This window comes from Oncorhynchus mykiss, chromosome 30 (genome assembly GCF_013265735.2).
Source record: "Oncorhynchus mykiss isolate Arlee chromosome 30, USDA_OmykA_1.1, whole genome shotgun sequence".
In the NCBI taxonomy this organism is placed as follows: Eukaryota; Metazoa; Chordata; class Actinopteri; order Salmoniformes; family Salmonidae; genus Oncorhynchus; species Oncorhynchus mykiss.
The window spans coordinates 25,203,179-25,220,014 of record NC_050570.1 but is presented as its reverse complement, the minus strand read 5'-3'; the positions used below and the strand labels follow the sequence as shown (position 1 = coordinate 25,220,014).

At 43.5% G+C, this 16,836-nt stretch overlaps 1 pseudogene; it reads right to left on the bottom strand.

Moving 5' to 3' along the window:
• Positions 1-724: 724 nt before the first annotated feature.
• On the bottom strand, positions 725-11,631 carry LOC110522766 (annotated as a pseudogene).
• Positions 11,632-16,836: the final 5,205 nt, after the last annotated feature.

Here is a 16,836-nt window from a genome sequence, read left to right as displayed (position 1 = left end):
TTAGCCTTAATCTCAATTACCCTGAAGCAAAATTATTGTGAAAGTTTGTCACTTCCTGTTTTACACGCAGAATCTGTCCGCGACAGATTATATTATCATCAAATAACAAGTGATCAACCGTGTGATTAGGTTGATTTACAGCAACTGTGAATGTTATAACCTGTTATTATCTATCCTGTGGAGGCAGCTTATTTTTAACAGAGTACAGGTTCTCAGAAAAGTAAACTCAGAAAAGTTCCCCACTCTCATCTTAGAACACTTGTGTGGATGAGGGTAATCATTTTCAACACATCTGCTTGATTACTCTTCAAACGGATGGCGTATCTAACAGAAAGACTAAGACAGGTGCTGTTGACTTACACCCATGACAATATGTTAAATAACTTTATTTCAAAAGTTTAGAAAAACAGTTTTTGTACAAGAATAGCCTATTGGGTGATTATTGTAATACTGAAAATGTACAGCATGTAGAAAGAGAAGCATACAATGTTTTAATAGTTAACTTATGGTATAATGTGTACTGTAATCACATTGACACAGTTCATGTACTTTCCAGGAAAGTACATAATTATCACTGTCTAAATTGCTGATGATGGAAGGTGAGATATGTTTAAAGCAGCTCTTTCTGTTTTCAACCTGAGAGCATTGAGCAGCAAAGTAATGCCTGAGGGTGTTCGTTTTCCATATCAGAGTTACATTAGCATTGAAACTACATCCTCCCCACATGAGCTACACTGACAGCTACTTCGGTCTCCCACCAAGGTTGCATTGTCTAGCATGGTCTTTTGAATATTCTCAGGAAAGTAGATCACAAGCCTAACTGTGAGATGTGACAGAATAGGAATATGTTATAGTCAGCAAGAGGGGTGAGACAGGTGAGGGCCTGCCCTGCACAGCAGCTGTCTAGGTGTTACCACAGTGGGTGGTTGTGGCTGGAAGGTGCTGCGTCTGTCTGTGATCATTCCCCCCTGTTTAATAGGAGGTAGTTCCTCATCTACAAAAGATTTATAAACACAAACAAGAGGCACAAGTAAGAACCAATTGTCACCGGATTAACATATGGGCAGTAAGCACAACTCAGTTTATACACAAACATTGAAACTGTTACTTCATTCAGATATGAGTATTAGAAATTCCACTTGTTTTTCTCATTCTCTCTATTCAAGAATACAGCAGTTAGTGCCATACCAATTGAGTGATTCTCGAAAAGGTGTACACTCTCTGTGTTCAGCTTTAGAACCCAGTTATCTGGTAACATTATTTCTTCATCATCCTCCATTTCTGTCGTCATATTTCTCACCTTTGGGTGGTCCACTGTGAGAAAAGTAGAAAGATGGACAGGCTGTGAAATGAATTCAAGCTGTGCATTTGTGTGTCTTTGTTTCTCTCTGTTGAGACTTTGCCAATTGTATGAGTTTGAATGTCCTTGAAGGCCTATTTTGACTCTTCCGCTGAAAATGTCCATTTGACTGCAATGTTTTCCAAAATGTTATGCATTAGCTCACCACACCGTTGACATAGCAACAGACGTTAACAGCTTATCGAATCATAATGTGACGCATGGGGGTACACAAATTGGCATGCAGAGAGTATTTGGCATGACAGGCCCCATTTACAAGGACACCTACTGCGCAGTTCCCATCATCAGCTTATTACCATTGCATGACCTTAAAATGAACAAATGTTAAAACAAGCCAGATAAAGCCAGATAAGAAGAGTGGAATAGAACAAATCAAATTGTATTTGTTACATGCGCCGAATACAACAGGTGTAGCAGACCTTACAGTGAAATGCTTACTTACAAGCCCTTAACCAACAATGCAGTTTGAAGAAAAATACATGTCAAGTAAAAAATAAAAGAGTAGTAGTAAAATAACAATAGCGAGGCTATATACTGGGGGGACTGGTACAGAGTCAATGTACGGGGGGGGGGGGGGGGGGGGGGGGGGGGGGGGGGTGGCACCGGTTAGTCAAGGTAATTGAGGTAATATGTACATGTAGGTAGAGTTAAAGTGATATGCAAAGATAATAAACAGAGAATAGCAGCAGCGTAAAAGTGTGTGTGTGGTGGGTGGGTGGGGTGGGGGGGGGGGGGGGGGGGGGGGGGGGGGGGGGGGGGGGGGGGGGGGGGGGGGGGGGGGGGGGTGCAATGCAAATAGTCTGGGTAGCCATTTGATTAGCTGTTCAGGAGTCCTATGGCTTTGGGGTAGAAGCTGTTGAGAAGCCTTTCGGACCTCGACTTCGATACCGCTTGCCGTGCGTGTGGTAACAGAGAGGAGAGTCTATGACTAGGGTGGCTGGAGTCTGACAATTTTTAGGGCCTTCCTCTGACAAGGGTTACTTTGAATGTTAATATACCTAAACATTTTGTAAAAATTATACTGAAAGGTACATGTGTACTATACTGAAAAGTATATTAATGCATAGCAAAATTCTGTTGTTGCACTTTATGGTACTACACTGATTATGGAGTCTAAATGGACATCAACTATATATATATATATATATATATATATATATATATATATATATATATATTAGGCCTTTTCACCAAATAATCCCAAATTACTTCTGAGAGCTTTTAATCTACATAATAATTGTATTTAGAATATTAGGAATTAATTAAAAAAGGGAAAACTTTGCACTGAGAATTAATCCAAATTGAAGGATCAGAGGGCATTATCACCAACCATTTCCCAAAACGAATTCTCATTATGGAAGAGGACACAAGCTGCAATTTAAACATACATTTCCATTTTCGACTTGCGTTTATACTTTAATGAATGTGTCCCAAACGGACTGATTTCCTTTAAAGAATAAATGCTCTATGACCTATACCCTCTCATTTTCACAGCATTCACATTCTCGGCTTTTAACCCATTTCAGTTGATCATTACAACTGTATACAGAGAAAGCACATAATTACAATGATAGGACTACATCCATATTGATGGATTCAATAGTCATTCATTTAAAATAGTACTCCATGAAAGAACTATGCTAAATTAGCTTACAAAAGCTTAAAAGCTTTAGAAACAGTGAATAGAGTTTTAGTAATATAAGATCCTGTCTTTCTTCGTGTTCAAAAAGGTGAATAAATGGCATTAAGATTCACCATACATAGAAAACCATTTTCAATGAAACTAAAATGACCAATGTACTTCTCTTTCCTCCGTGTCTCTTATTATCATCTTTGACAAAGGTTTCGCCACAGGCTCACAGCACAGATACTGATCTTCATTCAGTTAAAAATTACAGAAACAGGAAGGAGGGCTTTTCATACCACCACCAAGTCTTGTGTCCATCTTATCATGATGATGCGTTGGACCTCAAAGAACTGAATGAAAGACCCCAATAAATCTGACTGTCATTTCAATGAAAGGAAAGAGATTGAAATCAGACCTACTCAATAGATTTTCTGTCTGAGTTCATGAACATGCATTGATATCTACCTGTATGAGGAAGGCAATGGGTGCACAATTTTGTCATCAGATTTCTTAAATTGGGAAGGATTCATTTCTAAGCAAATACTGCCATCTAGTGAGAAAATAAAGTGTCACATCAATCAGACGTAGTGTGTGATTCTCACCTGCGTCTGTGCTTTGGGATTTCTCCAGGAGGAAAGTGCGAGTGTTAGTGCAAAAATTGTAAAAAAAAAAAAACAACATTTTTGTCTGTGCTTCATGTAGCGAGTGATAATGAAATCAACTTACACATGTATGTAGAGCTCCTCGAGACTGTTGAACAGGGCCATTTGATCAGGACCTCACAACCATGCTTCACTACAGGAGGAGAGAACGCAGAATGAAATGATTCAGATGTTGGTCTTAATATCAAGCATGCTTTATTTTATGCATGTTTATCTGAGGTAGTGTAAGTAAAACCAACATAGACTTACTTGATCTGTTAGACAGGTGCTGCATTCGGGTAATCATGTGGGAGAATGATATAATTATGGAAATGGTACTTATTGTCATACACTGCTCTGAAAAAATGTTATACAACACTTCAGTGAAACAATTACCTGTAAATATGTTTTCAGTTTTGGGTGGTCTACATCAATTATTTTTTTACAAAATATTATTGCTGCTTCATCAATAACACACCATTTGACACCATACAGTCGTGGCCAAAAGTTGAGAATGACACAAATACTATTTTCCACAAAGTTTGCTGCCTCAGTGTCTTTAGATATTTTTGTCAGGTGTTACTATGGAATACTGAAGTATAATTACAAGCATTTCATACGTGTCAAAGGCTTTTATTGACAATTACATGAAGTTAATGCAAAGAGTCAATATTTGCAGTGTTGACCCTTCTTTTTCAAGACCTCTGCAATCTGCTCTGGCATGCTGTCAATTAACTTCTAGGCCACATCCTGACTGATGGCATCCCATTCTTGCATAATCAATGCTTGGAGTTTGACAGAATTTGTGGGGTTTTGTTTGTCCTCCCGCCTCGAGGATTGACTACAAGTTCTCAATGGGGTTAAGGTCTGGGGAGTTTCCTGGCCATGGACCCAAAATATCGATGTTTTGTTCCCCGAGCCACTTAGTTTTTGCCTTATGGCAAGGTGCTCCATCATGCTGGAAAATGCATTGTTCATCACCAAACTGTTCCTGGATGGTTGGGAGAAGTTGCGTTGGTACCATTCTTTATTCATGGCTGTGTTCTTAGCCAAAATTGTGAGTGAGCCCACTGCCTTGGCTGAGAAGCAACCCCACACATGCTTTACCGTTGGCAGGACACAGGACTGATGGTAGCGCTCACCTCGTCTTCTCCGGATAAGTTTTTTTCCGGATGTCCCAAACAATCGGAAAGGGGATTCATCAGAGAAAATGACTTTACCCCAGTCCTCAGCAGTCCAATCCCTGTACCTTTTGCAGGATATCAGTCTGTCCCTGATGTTTTTCCTGGTTAGAAGTGGCTTCTTTGCTGCCCTTCTTGACACCAGGCCATCCTCCAAAAGTCTTTGTCTCACTGTGCGTGCAGATGCACTCACACCTGCCTGCTGTCATTCCTGAGCAAGCTCTGTACGTACTGGTGGTGCCCCGATCCCGCAGCTGAATCAACTTAAGAAGACGGTCCTGTCGCTTGCTGGACTTTCTTGGGCGCCCTGAAGCCTTCTTTCCAACAATTGAACTGCTCTCTTTGAAGTTCTTGATGATCCGATAAATGGTTGATTTAGGTGCAGTCTTACTGGCAGCAACATCCTTGCCTGTGAAGCCCTTTTTGTGCAAAGCAATGATGACGGCAGGTGTTTCCTTGCAGGTAACCATGGTTGACAGAGGAAGAACAATGATTCCAAGCACCACCCTCCTTTTGAAGCTTCCAGTCTGTTATTCGAACTCAATCAGCATGACAGATTGATCTCCAGCCTTGTCCCCGTCAACACTCACACCTGTGATAACGAGAGAATCACTGACATGATGTCAGCTGGTCCTTTTGTGGCAGGGCTGAAATGCAGTGGAAATGTTTTTGGGGGATTCAGTTCATTTGCATGGCAAATAGGGACTTTGCAATTAATTGCAATTAATCTGATCACTCTTCATAACATTCTGGAGTATATGCAAATTGCCATCATACAAACTGAGGCAGCAGACTTTGTGAAAATTAATATTTGTGTCATTCTCAAAACTTTTGGCCACAACTATATATGGAGGAAAGTGCCTATTGACGAGGGTGGGTATGCTTGTTTTGTATTGTCTAGGGTTTTTGTATGTCTAGGGGTGTTTGTAATTCTAGGCATATGTAGGTTTATGGTGGCCTGAATTGGTTCCCAATCAGAGGCAGCTGTTTATCGTTGTCTCTGATTGGGGATCATATTTAGGTTGCCATTTTCCCTTGGGTATTTGTGGGTTCTTATTCTATGTTTAGTTGCCTGTCTGCACTAGCCATATTAGCTTCATGGTTCGTTTTGTTATTTTGTTAATTTTTTCAGTGTTCATTCTTTAATAAAGAGGAACGTATGCTAATCGTGCTGCGCCTTGGTCTCCTCCCTACGACGGCCGTGAGAGTAATATTCTGTTATAGTAATAATGATGTATTCATCTACAGTAAAAGCAAATTATCTTTAAGCTTTCACTCACTTTTGAAATTTGAGTCAAACATTTAAAAGTATGAGTCACCCACTGGGGAGCCAGGCCCAGCCAATCAGAATGAGTTTTTCCTGAGAAAAAGGGATTTATTACAGACAGAAATATTCAGTTTTATCAGCTGTCCGGGTGGCTGTTCTCAGACGATCCCGAAGCCGGATGTGGAGATCCTGGGCTGGCGTGGTTACACGTGGTCTGCTGTTGTGAGGCCGGTTGGATGTACTGCCAAATTCTCTAAAATGACATTGGGGGTGACTTCTGGTAGATAAATTAACATTACATTCTCTGGCAACAGCTCTGCTGGACATTCCTGCAGTCAGCATTCCAAAATGCACGTTCCCTCAAAACTTAAGACATCTGTGGCATTTTAGAGGGGCATTTTATTGTCCCCAGCACAAGGTGCAACTGGGTAATAATCTTGCGGTTTAATCAGCTTCTTGATATGCCACACCTTTCAATTGGATGGATTATCTTGGAAATGGAGAAATGCTCACTAACCGTAGTGTAAACAAATTTGTGCACAAAATTGTAGAGAAATAAACTTTGTGCATGGACCAACACTTTACATGTTGCGTTTGTTCAGTATATTTGCTTCTTTAAAATGGTAAAAGTCACCCTCTGTGCCATGTTTTAGTGAGAGATGTCAAAGTCATTGTCAGAGACAAACAAAAGAGGAAACTTATTCGTTAAGGATTGTAGAGTGCAAAACGTGTGGATGCATTGGTTGGAAACAGATTCATGGCATTTTGGTTGGTCCACTCCGCTTTGTATGGACTGTATTGGCTAGGAGTGGGTGATATTATATGCCTGAGGATCAGCCTTTAGAACTGGCAAGTGGTCTTTATTGTCCAACTCTAGGGTGCATGTTGTACTGCTCGCATTGTGCGTGCACAAGAGACTTTCATTTGCTGATCAATTTCCTACGGCCTCGTCAGCCTCGCTGCCTGCATGTTTTCCGTTGGATACCATATTGCATTAGGCAGCTATTGAGCGCTTCTTCTACTTCTTTGAATTTTTATTGGCAGACTCTAAAAGGTGTATTGATGCCACCTACTGGGTAGGGTGAAAACTGAGAAACTAACACAGGAAGAAAAAAGAAAAAGGGTGAAAACCATACTCAGTATTCTCAATCTCATTACCCCCCCCCCCCCCCCCCCCCCCCCCCCCAAAGAATAACTATGTAGTCCTTCATTCAGTTTCAAATGTCAACTCAGATCCCTACACAGGCTCTGGAGCCTGAGAGGGGGAAAATCTTCTGACCGTATTCCCTGCAATATTTCAGCCATGAAGTCCTGAAGGTCCAATAACCTTTTTGCTGCTTTCACGGTGATATCCAGTTTCTTAATTTATTTGTTTCTCCTGTACAATTAATCACCAGCACAATGAATGTAATTAAAAAAAAAAAATAAACCTTCACCATTAGTATTTCAGGATATTTTGTCTGATGAACAACATCAACAGGCTGCTACTCATCCACTGCCATAGCGTCATCTAATTTTTACTGCCTCCGTATAAGAGACCTGCTCGGCAGCCCTGATCCTCACTACTTTGACCTCCTTCAACCTAACAGAACTCTGGAACATGATTCCCATCACAGTTGCAGCATCCTCAGACTCTTCAACACTGATATTCCGTCTTCAAATACTTGTGGCCAACAGGTGGCCAACGTTTTACATTTATGACAGTGTAGCGGTTTTTGTACATACGCTCAGACCACATATCGTTACATGGGTCGGGAGAGACTTTTCACCAAACATCAATAGTACAGAAATGTCTTTCCTCCTTTCCATTCACAGTATGGGTTAATCGACATGACCCAACTATTCCCGTCATGTTGTCCCTATAACAAGAAGCCTCTATCCAGCGAGATGACACATTTCCTCGGTGCCCTACTCTGAAAATCATAACTCTACACTTCATATGTTGAATGTTTATAGAGCTTTCGCTTTTTGCTCTTTCGATACACATGAAATTTCTATCATACCTCTCTTGGTCACTCTGACCGACTCCACTTTTCACAATTCGTCCTTCACCATCTTCATAGCGGGTCTCCCAAATAAACATGCTTATTCATGGAGTGTACTCCAACCAGAAACAGCTGTTCATTTCCAAATGTAGTTTTAGCTACATTCTTCTTTATTACCGTTCAGTCATAATTACCAACTTCACTCACGTCAAAGTCAAACACTGCATCAGCTGCCGCCATTACAATACCTGCCCCCATCGGACCAGATTCAAGTTTGTCCAGCCACCTTCCTACACTCCGGAACTCTTTATTCTTCTTGTCCTCTGGTTGTAGCTAGCTCGGGTCTCCATTCTGTACGACATTGTTCCCAATCAGTGCTGACTGTAATCCCAGTTGATAGGCCGGCTAAAGCAAACCCCTCTGTTGAGTTTCTTGCACATAAAAAAAAAGAAGTTTTACGGCTAAACCCGCCCATTTCTACACATTCTTTTCATAAAATCAGATTTTAAACCCTAAGCTTAAATTTACACTGCTAACCTTATGCCTCACCCAAACTTTTTGTAGACAATTTTGACTGTGTGGCTGTGTTATACAGGGGAAACCCTGTGGCCACGGATTGCGGCTTCAGCTAGATACCACCACCAGAAACCAAATCAAATTTTATTTGTAACATGTGCCGAATACAACAACCTTACTTACAAGCCCTTAAGAAAAACAAGTGTTAACTGCATTGATGGTTAGGTAAAAAAATAGATTAGATGCGGCCTTGTGAATGTTGACCTGTTTAAAGGTCTTGCATCTGCTACGGAGAGCGTGATCGCACAGTCATCCAAAACAGTTGATGCTCTCATGCATGCTTCAGTGTTGCTTGCCTCGAAGCGGGCATAGAAGTAATTTAGCTCATCTGGTAGGCTTGTCTCACTTGGGCAGCTCGCGGCTGTGCTTCTCTTTGTAGTCTATAATACTTTGTAAGCCCTGCCACATCCTACGAGCGTCGGAGCTAGTATAGTACGATGCAATCTTAGTCCTGTATTGACTAAATAGATTTGTCGTAATTTAAGGTTAGGCATATGGTTAAGGTTAGGTTTGAAATCAGATTTTAATGATACATTTTAGAAATGGGTAGGGTTAAGCCATAATTATGACTTTGTGACTGGTTATAGTTTTACACAAAATAATATTGTGTATTATTTATTTGATGAAAGTACCGACTACACCGGTGCATTAGTCATTCGCACCAGCTTGTCGTTGTGCATCCTGAGGGTAGTGAGGTTGGCGAATTATCACGTCACATCCATATAAATCCTAGCTAGCTGTCATCACAGATGACGAAACCAATTGTATGGTTAAAAATTATATTTTTTGTCATCGTGGAGGGACTCTAGCTAGCTAGTTTACTACTAAACTAACCTACCTCGAGGTAGCTATCACCATAGCAACGAAAAACGGCAAGTTGCTGTCTGGCTTCAAAACATCCAAACACAGTTATAAACAATTTTGGTCCAAACTATCATGGTATTTCTATAGTAAATCTCATCTTTAACGGTATTGAATCTAGTCACGACAGGGATGTAGCTGGGGAGAGTTTATTTTAGTTTACTAGGATCCCAGTTAGCTACACGCAATATAAGGTTTTAATTTGATGTGTAAAATAACAAAATTATATTGTGTATGCTGAATTTGCAAGAGCAAGCCAAGCACTGCTGTCAAAATGTTTTAAAATAAAACACTGCAAACAAGCACACGGGTCATAATACACCATTATTTGTACGACCAATGGGAAAACAAAATAAGAGCAGGATCAAAAATGATAGCTAGGTAGGCTTGTCCAACATTCTCCCTGCCATGCAACCATCCCAGAGGCAGGGGAGAAAGGATGGTCCACCTGCCCGTTGGACTGAGGCCGGTACCTGGATGGGAGGTTGGCCGTGGCCCCCAGCTTCTCCATGAAGGCTCTCCATACCCGCAACTTGAATTGGGGGCCACGTCAGAGACTATGTCCTCCAGAAGGCCGTAGTGCCAGAAGATCTGCTGGATCAGTGCCTCGGCAGCCTGAGAGCGGTAGGGAGACCAGAGAGAGGGATAAAACGGCAGGATTTAGAGAACTTGTCCACAACAACCATATAGTGGTGAAACAATCAGACAGAGGGAGATCAGTAACGAAGTCCATGGAGAGATGGGACCAAGGCCGCTGAGGCATGGGAAGGAGTTTCCCTGCTGGAGAGTGCCAGGGATATATAGTTTGGGCACATAGAGCAGGAGTTGACATAGAAAGCAACGTCATGCGACAAGGTGGACCACCAGTATTTAGCGGAGAGGGATGGAATTGTGTGGGTGATACCGGTGTCCAGAGGCGAGGGATGTGTGCGCCCAGGTCAACAGCAGATCCCTTAACCCCGTGGGAACGTAGATGCGGGTTCCCTCTCCAGAGCCTGGCGGATGGAATGATGGGCACCTGTGGAACCACAGGGTAAGGGAAAGCAGGTCTCCCGACATACTCATGCCCAGGCAGTGATTTTGATCCTCAACCAGGATATGGTGGGGTGTCTGAGGATGACGTTGTGTACTGGCGCAGTGATGAGGAAGGGAAGGCTTTCTTGGTGTACTGGTCCCACGGTGAGGGGTGCTGTGATGTGCGTGATCGTGCCGAATCCCAATGGCTTGGACCGAAAAAGGAAAGGAGAGCAGGTACGAGGTGATGTTTAGGGAGGAGGCGAAGGCCTGGTCGATCAAATTCCCAAGGCACCGCGAGTCCACTAGAGACAACACCTGAGGGAAAGCCAGCGAAATGGAAACCAGGAAGGCTTTGGCGGAAAAACAATGACTGAATACTCACGCCTACCCTGGGAGACAGATGATCACAGGGGCATCCCTCTGCCCTAGTGGACTCATCTGAAGCTGGTGGCCCTCCTGGCTGCAATAGGAACACAGCCCCAGTGGTTTCTGGCGATGTTGCTCTGCCGCAGAGAGGTGTGTGGCCCCTACCGCCATTTGTTCAGGCTCTGCCTCAGGACAGCCAAAGGAGGGGGTGAGGGAGGTATCAGCCCTCCCGAAGAAGTTTGTCCAGACAGATGGCCATAGTGATGAGCGCCTCCAAGGAAAAGTTGGCGTCCAGGCACGCCAACTCCATCTAGACCTCCTCACAGTCCTCTACGGAATAGGGTGCAGAGTGCCTGTTCACTCAATCCCCTGGAGGGTGCCACGGTCCAGAAGGTGAGAGCTTGCTCAGAGGTCTGGGCATCCTGCCAGATTTGGAATATTTGCTCACCTCCTTTGCCCTCCGGTGGATGGTCAAAGACCGCCCTGAACCTCTTGTATAAACCTAGCGCTTCCTCTCCTCTCTCCCAGACAGCTGTAGCCCTCTCCAACATCTGCCCGGTCAGCAGGAAAATGGCCATGGCAACCTTGGACCTCTTGGCGGTGGGGGATCCCGACTGAAATAGAGGGAGCACTGGAGTAAGGAAGCCACAGCATTTGGATGGGGTTCCGTCATGCTTGGTCGGGAGGGACAGTCATGCATCACCTCCCTGAGTGGACTTCTGGGTTGGCTGGGGAGCTGGCTCGCCTCATGGTAGGCCCTCCGCTAGTTGGAGGTGAAACCTTTCAGGTGGCGTCGAGGGGGTGGAGAACGCGGAGGATATCATCCATAACTGTACCCAGTTGCACCAGCTGATCGTGGTGTTGGCGGAGAAGGTATCCCTGTTCACCGACCGTCTGGGAGAGGTCTTTCTCTTCTGCTGCTTTTATAATATCTGAGGCAGCATTCTGTCAGGAAGCAGGTGTAGAAGGTGAGTTTAAAGATGACAGAAGGCAGATAATCAGAAGCGTACTGAATGTGACCAAAACCAATACTGCCTAATGACTGAGGGCTAAATAAATGGAGTGAGGTCCAGGTGTGTGTAATGAAGGGGAGCAGGTGTGCATAATATTACCAGGACCGGTGGTTAGTAGACTGGCAATGTAAAGCACTGGAGCATGGCAGCGGGAGTAGGAGTGACAGACAACTTTCCAAAAGGTCAGTTTGTCAAATTTCTGCCCTGTTTAGAGCTGCCCCGGTCAACTGTAAGTGCTGTTATTGTGAAGTGGAAACGTCTAGGAGCAACAGTGGCTCAGCCGCGAAGTGGTAGGCCACACAAGCTCAGAGAATGGGACCATCGAGTGCTGAAGCGCATAACATGTAAAAGTCGTCTGTCCTCGGTTGCAACTCAAATCAAATTCTATTGGTCATATACACATGATTAGCAGATGTTAATGCGAGTGTAGTGAAAGACTTGCGCTTCTGGTTCAGACAGTGTAGTAATATCTAACAATTCCTCAACTACCTAATACACACAAATCTAAAAAGGGGTGAATGAGAATATGTACATAATATATGGATGAGCTATGGCCAAGCGGCATAGGCAAGGTGCAATATATAGCATAAAATGCAGTACATTCATATGATATGAGTAATGTAAGATATGTAAACAGTAAAGTGGCATTATTTAAAGTGGCATCTTTTAAAGTGACTAGTGATCCATTTGTTAAAGTGGCAGTGATTGGGTTACCATGTAGGCAGCAGCCTCTGAGTTAGTGATGGCTGTTTAAGAGTCTGATGGCCTTGAGATAGAGACTGAACAGCTTCTCGGTCCCAGCTTTGATACACCTGTACTGAGCTCGCCTGCTGGATGATAGCGGTATGAACAGGCAGTGACTCGGGTGGTTGTCTTTGATAAGCTTTTTTGTCTTCCTATGACATAGGGTGCTATAGGTGTCATGGAGGGCAGTTAGATTGCCCCCAGTGATGCGATGTGCAGACCGCACCACCCTCTGGAGAGCCCTGCGGTTGTGGGCGGTGCGGGTGCAGTACCAGGCTGCGATACGGCCCGACAGGATACTCTTGATTGTGGATCTGTAAAAGTTAGTCAGGGTTTTGGGTGACAGACAAATTTCTTCAGCCTCCTGAGGTTGAAGGGGCGCTGTTGTGCCTTCACCACACTGTGTGTGAGTGGACCATTTCAGTTTGTAATTTATGTGTACGCCGAAGAACTTTCCACTTCCTCCACTGCGGTCCCTTTGATGTGGATGGGGGCGGGGGGGCTCCCTCTGCTGTTTACTGAAGTCCACAATCATCCTTTGGTTTGTTGATGTTGAGTGAGAGGTTGTTTTCCTGACACCACACTACGAGTGCCCTTTCCTCCTCCCTGTAGGCTGTCTTGTCGTTGTTGGTAATCAAGCCCACTACTGTTGTGTCGTCTGCAAACTTGATGACGGAGTTGGAGGCATGCAAGGCCACGCAGTCATGGGGGAACAGGGAGTACAGGAGGGGGCTGAGCAGGGACCCTTGTGGGGCCCCAGTGTTGAGGGTCAGCGAGGTGGAGACGTTGTTTCCTACCTTCACCACTTGTGGGCGGCCCGTCAGAAAGTCCAGGACCCAATTGCACAGGGCGGGGTTGAGGCCCAGGGTGCTCACTACCGAGTTCCAAACTGCCTCTGGATGCAATGTCACCCCAAGAACTGTTCATCGGGAGATTCATGAAATTGATTTTCCTTGGCCGAGCAGCCGCACACAAGGCTACGATTACTATGCATTGGCTGGAGTAGTGTAAAGCTTGACGCCATTAGACTGTGGCGCAGTGTAAAATACTTAAGTACTGGGGGAACTTTTTTTTTGGGGGGGGGGGGGGGGGGGGGGGCACTTTACCAATTAAAATTTGACAACTTTTACTTTTCTTTAGGAAAGTAGTGAAGTATGTACTTTTTACCTGACACCCAAAAGTATTCATTACATGTTGAATGCAAAAACAGGTTAAGACATTTTTGCAAATGTATTAAAATTCAACTGAAATATAATATTTACATAAGTACTCAGACCCTTTACTCAGTACTTTGTTGCAGCACCTTTGGCAGCGATAACAGCATTGTCTTTTCTTGGTATGACGCTAAAAGCTTGGCACACCTGTGTTTGCGGAGTTCTCCCATTCTTCTCTGCAGATCCTCTCAAGCTCTGTCAAGTTGGATGGGGAGCGTTGCTGCACAGCCATTTTCAGGTCTCTTCAGAGATGTTTGATCAGGTTCAAGTCAGGGCTCTGGCTGGGCCACTCAAGGATATTCAGAGACTTGTCCGAAGACACTCCTGCATTGTCGTGGTTGTGTGCTTAGGGTCGTTGTCCTGTTGGAAGTTGAACCTTCACTCCAGTCTGAGGTCCTGAGCGCACTGGAGCAAGTTATCAGAGGATCTCTGTACTTTGCGCCGTTCATCTTTGCCTTGATCCTCCCAGTTCCTGACGCTAAAAACATCTTCACAGCATGATGCTGCCACCACGCTTCACCATAGGGATGGTATTGGCCAGGTGATGAGCAGTGCCTGGTTTCATCCAGACGTGACGCTTGGCATTCAGGCCAAAGAGTTCAATCTTAGTTTCATCAGACCAGAGAATCTTCTTTCTCATTAAAGACTCATGAGTCTTTAGGTGCCTTTTGGCAAACTCCAAGCAGGCTGTCATGTACCTTTTACTGAGGAGCGGCTTCCGCCGGGCCATTCCACCGTGAAGGCCTGATTGGTGGAATGCTGCAAAGATGGTTGTCCTTCTGGAAGGTTCACCCATCTCCACAGAGAAACTCTGGAGCTCTGTCAGAGTGACCATTGGGTTCTTGGTCACCTCCCTGACCAAGGCCCTTCACCAATTGTTCAATTTGGCCGGGCGGCCATCTCTAGGATGGTCCATCTATGTTGGTTCCAAACTTCTTCCATTTATGAATGACTGAGGCCACTGTATTCTTTGGGACCTTCAATGCTGCCAACATTTTTTGGTACCCTTCCCCAGATCTGTGCCTCGACACAATCCTGTCTGAGCTCTACGGACAATTCCGTCAACCTCGTAGCTTGGTTTTTGATCTGACATGCACTGTCAACTGCGGGACCTTATATTACCTATGTGTGCCTTTCCAAAGCATGTCCAATCAATTGAATTTGCCACAGATGGACTCCAATCAAGTTATAGAAACATCTCAAGGATGATCAATGGAAACAGAATGCACCTGGACTCAATTTCGAGTCTAATAGCAAAGAGTCAACACCTATATAAATAAGTTATATTTTAATGCATTTGCAAAAATGTCCCAAAAACTTTTCACTAAAGATATATAAGATATTTAATTAAGCCATTTTAGAATAAGGCTGTAACATAACAAAATGTGGAAAACGTCAAGGGTCTGAATACTTTCCGAAGGCACTGTATATTGCAATATATTACTTTCCTGTATGGGTTGCTTTCCCTAGCCCCCTTACACATACCGTAGCACGCTCTGTCCATTGTGCTGACAGAGCAGTGGAGATACACTTTGTGGCAACCTTTCACTCAAGCATTACTTTTTTTATTTTATATAGTGACAAAACTAATACTGTGGGGCACAAGTGAATGAGAGGGCTAGGCCCCCTTGTGGAACCGGGCCGGTCAAAATACAGAATTAATCAAGCATTTTGTCAACAGTGATAACAGCTTGTTAACTGGATGTAAGCAGTCTACCTACTATGTTGAATTCAGTTTTCAGAATAACAAAGTCACTCACAAATAGCTTCGATTCAGATGTTTTAATTTCTGGGGTAGCTAGCTAGTAACCTAGTAACCAGAAGCTGCAATAATTTGATATTCTTAGCAATAAGTTTCCCAGCTACCTAGCCATGTTGCCGCAAGATAAACTTATAAGCATGGCTTGACCAGACCAGGTCTGACAATCTTCAATCAAATACAAAAACGGTCTTATAAAATTAGCGGTTCTTTAGATGACCCCTGGCTAGATAGTTATGGTGCTTTCAAGACAACTGGGAACTCTGGAAATAAACGAGGTCAAATCATGACATCATTGATCTTAAGGTCTGAAAGTTTTAAACTATTTTTCCTATTGAACAAATTGTCGTTTGAAGTCAGATTTCCGAGATCCGTTGTTTTTAACGCGGCATTTGCATTCACATGCTAGTCGGGAACTAGGAAACGTTCGATTTGCTAATTCGTTCAACTCGGCACATGTACAACTACAACCAGTTAGCAAGTCGTACATTTCTGAGTTTCCTAGTTCTGACTATTATGTGAATGTGGGGCATAACTATCACTAATGCAACAGATGAGGTCATGTTGCTAGGAAGTGTGTAGCTCCCTTGTGCGGCAATGGCAGTTGTGCAACAACTTTACCAGCATCATTGCATCACTGACATGAAATATGAGTGCTAGTGTAATCAATGTGTAAAAACGATGTAAAAAAAAAAAAAAAAGTATTGTGACGTGCAGTCATTCAGATCATGATTGGTCATAAGCGTTGACATATCATTTTTGACACGCAAAGACCTAAAAGGCATTCCACACATGCAGCAGCTACTCTTCCTGGGGTCCACAAAGGATGTGGGACAGGAGACGCAAGACCATAGAGATAGACAGAGGACTCATCTTTGCATCTGTGCCGTGTTAGCGTCTGACAGGATGTGTGACCTGTTTCAAGAAGCTAGGTGTATATTGCATATATATTATATATATATTACATCACTACTTCACATGAGAGGCATTGGAATCCCCCCGTTAATACAAATACAATTATTAATGTACAGGGCTAGTTGATTTAGCCAGGGAAAAACACAGGACCCTTACCGCTAGCCATGATTTGATTAACAAATGGATGGGCTGGACATGCCAAGATAGGAGTTCAGGTTAGTCTGCCTTGTATCTGTATTTAACATGAGCTGCTCAGTATGTGTGGATAATCTTTTCTACCACTGTTTTTTTTTTAAGATATGAGGAACTG